Raw genomic sequence first — 6,225 nt, forward strand, 5'->3', positions numbered from 1 at the left:
TAATAATAAAAGTCTATATACCAAGTCACCAAAAATGACAGTACAACATTTTAAAAACAACATTGTCATTTTATTTATGAGACCTTTGAAGACAACGTTATGTTATTGATACTTCTCTTCATTTAATATGCATGTGTGCAAAGCTACATGTGTGTATGGCACTTCAAATTAAGGAAATAATCATAATGCCAAAACAACTATTTCTACTGCAGAAAATAGCATTAAAAAAAAATTATGGTTGCCTGTAAAGTCGGTTTTACGGGCGAAGATTTTACGTGACAACGTCTTTTTCTCGGTAGAATATTTATTGATATGAATATTATTAAATTGCACAATAGGAACAAGGAATTGAATGAAAATAAGAATTGCACAAATTTTTACTATAGAAATATATTTTGTTTACTAAAACATTGTACATAATTTGAAATTAATTAAAATTTGTTATTGTAAAAGGTAAAGTTGAATAAAACATTTACTAAAATTGGAATTTGAAATTCTTGCTAAACACAGCAGCGTTGCCAATCGGGTGGTAATTACCACATTTTTGTGGTATTTAAGTCTTCGGGTGGTATTTCAGGTGGTAATTTTGCCCCGGTGGTAAATTGGTGGTAACTTTAAATTAATTAGGGGAAAACAACGAACACTGAGAATTCCGCTTTCAGGTAACCTGATTGATTTCCCATTCAACACATTCAATCGATATAATATTACAATATGTATTCCAGATTGTTGTTGTTTTTAATACACTCTATGCTAAGATAGAAATTGACGGTTGGCATAGTTTAGTCTATGATAACAACAACACCAGGGATATTTAGTCTATGCTGTTAGTAATAGTGTTAGTGTTCTTCTTCTCTTGAATTTTGGTTTTCTATTTTCTTATTTCTTCTAGTGAAGTTATTCAGTTGAGATAAGTTGATCAGTTTAATGGATGATAAGATTTCATAGCCGTGTGAGTTGGCTTTAGTTAAGTACGTTTTTCCAAGATACGTAAGATTTCAAGTTTTCTTTATCGTGCATTTTAATCCGTGGACCTAGAATAGTAAAGTATGTAGTGAAATTGTGTAGACTGTGGCCAAGGTATAGGCTACAAAAATGTAGCAATATTTTTTCTTCTCGGACTAGCCCATTATTTTTTATTGTGTTCATGTCATAACTGTTAGTAGTGCTTGGCCAATCTTTTCCCCTTGGACCATTATTTTATAGTGCATATAACTTAAGAACGTAGATCTCTTTTTTGCAATGCTATTTTTCTTCTCTTGGACTATTATTTTTAGAGTGTAGATGACACTTTTGAGAGCTAGCTTTGCTGCTTTAAGTTCATACAAATCATTTGTTTTGTAAATATGATTAGGGGCCTATAGCTAGGTAACGACCTAGTCCTATTTATGCTTTGTAATACCTACTACTAGCCTCTCTGCTCTGCTTCATAATTGTTTTCCCTAAGCTTAACTAAACATCACCTAACTATAGTTAGTGTTGGCCTAACTAATTTACATTTTCCATTTACAATCCATCTAACTTTGAACTAGCTTTATTGACAATGAATCTCTAATTGGACTAACTTAAGTTACTAAGATGGATAAGTTTATTATTAAAGGTAGGCCTAAGCCTAAGAAAGATGAAGATGAGAAAAAAGACAAAGATGATGAAAGTAGACAGAGCAAGTCGTTTGTAGAAAGCTCACACATGGTGAATCGAGCAAAAAATCTATTTGGCCTAGTTCAATGTCTCTTGCAATCCCAATGGAGTACGAAGACTTAGGAATATAGATCCAGATGATCCAGAACCATTAGGTCAAAGCTCTAGTGAGGAGGACCAGGTTAATATTGCTGCTAGTGTAGCAAGGAAACTGAGCTTGATACAGACCTAGCCGTACACTCAACTTCAAATACCACCCAACCAAAAAACTGCTGCTAGGCCTAAAATTGTGTCTAGGTTTACCCATACTGCCACCATTAGGCCTAGTAAAAAGAAAGAGAAAATTCAATTCAAACTGGTTGAATGACCCCCAGTTCAAAAAACTGGCTACAAAAAAAAGTCAAAGAAAGAACCGGACAAGACATGGCATATTGAGTAGTGTCTGTGATGCAGTCATGGGGGCGCATAAAACAGAGATTGTGCGTCATGGAAAGTCCCTCAAGCACCTAAAATTAATCAAGGAGATAGCCACTAACAAAGACTTAAAAAAAATTGTTCAAAGAACTACAACAGATAAAAGTGTCAAAACGAGCAGAATTAAAATTAGCCGGCCTAATTGCAACCAACAACCTGCCCTTTTCGCTGATGGATACATTGATTCCGCTGTGCAAATCGGTCTTTCCGGACTCAGAAATTGCTGCTAAACTGTGTTATGAAAACGCACTAAAACAACAACTGTGATTAAAAAAAAGCCTTAGGTCCCGCATTCATGGAATTGATTTACCAAAAACTAAGGGCACCAGGATCGTTTTTCTCCTTGATCATGGATGAGACAACGGATCAGGCATCGGTTAATCAATGTGCCCTCACAGTTATCTATATTGATGATGTAAACTGGAACGCCAAAAACTAATTTATTTGACATGTTTGAAGTCAAATCTAGCACTGCTGATGAATTATTCACTGTATGATGAACTCGCTGAAATCAAAAAATATACCCATTGAAAACTTAGTGGGATTTAGTTCTGACACATGTAATGTGATGGTGGGGCAGCATCATTCGGTTTTTTCACTTTTGAAAATAGAAATCCCTCACATTGCATGTGTCAAGTGTTCTTGCCACATGATCCACCTGGCGGCAAGTAAAAGCATGTATGAAGTTACCAAAGACAGTGGAGGATTTGCTCCGAAATCTTGGGGCTCACTTCAGCAGAAGTTTTTGGGAGACAGTCTGCCTTTGTACAGTTCCAAGAGTTTTTTTCAAGAGGAAATCCCACAAAATACTATCACCAGCAGTAACAAGATGGCTGTCATTAAAATCTTGCGTTGACAGAGTGATTGAACAATTTTCAACCGTTGAAGGCCTACCTGCTGACCGCTTCTGTCGAAGACCCGTCAAACACAGTGGATAGCATGTTAGCTGCTATGAACAACCAATTTATCTACTTATACTTGGAGTTTATGTCTTATGTTCTTGGTATGCTAACAGATTTTAATGTAATGTTCCAATCCGAAACACCACTTCTCCATAGATTGCGACCAGAGGTTCACAAGATGCTTCAAGATCTGTGTACAAACTACATGGACTTAAACTACATTAAAAATACACCCATCATGTCCATTGAGCATTCAAACCCCGTCATTTCCTGCAATTAGAAACAAATATATTTAGGCATTCAGGCAACAGAAACATTTAATGAATTAAAGAAAAATGCAGAAAAGAAAGATATTGAAGTTTTCTTAAAAGTATTTTAAGCTTCTATGTGGAATTGGTCACACAAATCAAATCTAGATTTGATTTTTCTGATGAAGTTTTGATGTCCTCAGTGTCCTTGGAGCCAAAAAGTGCCCAAACCTTCAAAGTAAGGTCTTTGGCTCATGTCATTAAACAGATTTCCCGTTCTGAAGAAAGTTGTTGATGTCCAAAAACTCGACAATCAGTGGAAAAGTCATGCTTTGCTAGACTTCAAAGAGCATAAACTTGATGCAAATGAAGTCTGCTATGCAATATTGGAAGGCTGTATTCAGTCTAAAGACAGTCGCTGGAGATGCTATGTTTACAGAAATACAAAAAGTGTTTAACTTACTTTTTTATACTGCCATTTTCAAATTCATCTGTCGAACGAATATTCAGTGAACTGAAGCATTGCAAAACCAATGACAGGAAACAAATTGAAAACAGAAACAGTCGTTTCATTGATGGGTACAAGGGAAGGAATCCGAAATAGCGGTGGATGTGTTAAATTTGAACCTACCAAGGAAATGCTCACAAGAAATATATGGCAATAAGAAATTAGGCCTTATTATTATTATTTGGCTTTTAAAAAAACTAAAACTGTGTTAATATAGCCAAATATATTGTGATTCATATTTTGGTCATCAAGTGATATATTGTGAAATAAATTTTGTTGTGTATATTATATATATATATATTATATATATAAATAAATATTTGAACCTGAGTTATAGAGTAGGCTAAACACATCATGGTAATGCTAGCCTTCTAAGGTTTTAATTTCAAGACTATGTGTGCCTAGCACTTTGCCTGACATTAAAAAAATTGTGGTTAACACATTTAAAAACAGTGATCTAGTGTAATTTTTTCCATAAAGCTTACAAGTTGAGTTAAAGGAAAAAAGTGGATTTTTTAGAACAACACATAACAGTTCATGTGATTTATCATACAAATTTATTAAACTGTACATCAGTAAACAACCTATTTTGGAGGTAGGATATCATGAAAGAGTGTTGTAAGTATTTTTGCTTAACCTTGCATGTTTGGTTTTGGTAGGCCTTTCCTAAAATAATACTTTGTAGGCCTATAGTATGTTCAAACCTAAAGCCTGTGCTTAGCTGGTTGACAGTGAGATTTTAGAAGTCATTTACATATTATATTCCTTTACTCCTTCTTTGAATCACAGCAGGATTGCATGATTAATGTCTGCTTTATCAGTTTACAAGTTTTCTATTTAAAAACTTTGGCATGATCCAAGCTCATTGAAAGTTAAATTTGTTTTTCTGAAACTAACTTTTTCATGCAAATTGTCTCTGTAAAAAAGTAAAAAGTTAATTTTTTTACAATATAAGTTATGATATTATGCTCTAAAATCAACCATATTCAATGCAATAAAAAAATCCTGCTCGTTAAGCCATTTAAGAGTGTTCTAACCTAGAAACCTGGAAAAGTCAGGGAATTTTATATGTTCAGTTTGGTAGACACCCTGCAATTTACAAATATAGACTGTCATACGATGTCGATAACACACTTTAGTAGCCTAAATATACTTTTAAAGCAAGGTGGTAATTTGGGCTCATAGGTGGTATTTTTTTCAGGTACTGGTGGGAATTTTCCAAAAGTGGATTGGCAACACTGAAACACAGTTAAATTCTAACTCCGCGCGTGGTGATTGGTCGGTTTAGTTCGTTTGTTTGGTCGCACTGTTATGACAGGTTAGAGGTTATAATTTGTTATTTTAAATGTTTGACTAGCAATACGCGCTGTTTCTTCTCAATCGACTGAATTACGATTGATTGCAGAGTGATTTAAACTAATAATTTACTTAACACTATCAACATTTGTCAATAGTATGACATAACCTATAAACTCAGTTTCTCAACTTTTGTGTCAATCTAACAATTAATCAATCAATCATAGTTTACGATAATGAAATATCAGTGTACAATTATTTACCTTTATTGTTGTAGTTGTTGTAAATGACGAATCTAAGCACTCCACATTTTCACGAATAAACATAGTTATCTGCTTTATCCCGTGCGGCAGACCCACAGTTATCTGCTTTATCCCGTGCGGATCCCGTGCGGTGGACCCACTGGACGGGCATCGTAACGTTACCGGGCGTTACACTTTTTCATGAGTGACTCCGAGCCGCAACCTAATTTAAGACGTTGTCACGTCAATATTAAATTGTTTACCTTGGAATGTGTATTGTAGCACTGTAGAATATAGAGGTTCTACATCCTTACTTTACCTACAATTAATGTTTATTAAGTAATTATCTTTGTGAAACAGAACTTTTTTTAAAATTTAAAGATGTTCTTGATCAGGACACAAAAATAGCCATAATCTATAACTGTATTAGTTACACAGGAGACTAATAGTTCATATGCACGTGGTGTGCTGAGGGCTTGGGGATTATTTTACTGAGCTGTAATGTCTGACGCGACGCTAGGACTGCGCCACGTAACTTTGATCGTTACTGTTATAATATTTGCTACCTGTCCTCTCACTCTATATATAGCAGTCCGAGTAATCATTTTTGCCATGCTTCAATTCAACTTGGATTCCTAACCCTATTACAACTTTTCTGATCTTTACTGGTCTTTGCCATTAATAATCGCAATATGAAACGACAAATAAAACAAGATAATAATTCTTGATTCACATACTCAATTTATTTCTTTGAAAACTAGTGTTTTATATAGAAGTCAAACAATCCTACGCTCTTCTTGACGAACAGAGAGTTATTTAAAATGTTTTAGAAGTAAGGTGAAAACCCTCTTCATGAAACGAGATTATTAAAGTACAGGAGTAATTTTGTTATTTTCAACAGACTATTGACATTG

Source organism: Homalodisca vitripennis, chromosome 8, assembly GCF_021130785.1.
Source record: "Homalodisca vitripennis isolate AUS2020 chromosome 8, UT_GWSS_2.1, whole genome shotgun sequence".
Taxonomy (NCBI): Eukaryota; Metazoa; Arthropoda; class Insecta; order Hemiptera; family Cicadellidae; genus Homalodisca; species Homalodisca vitripennis.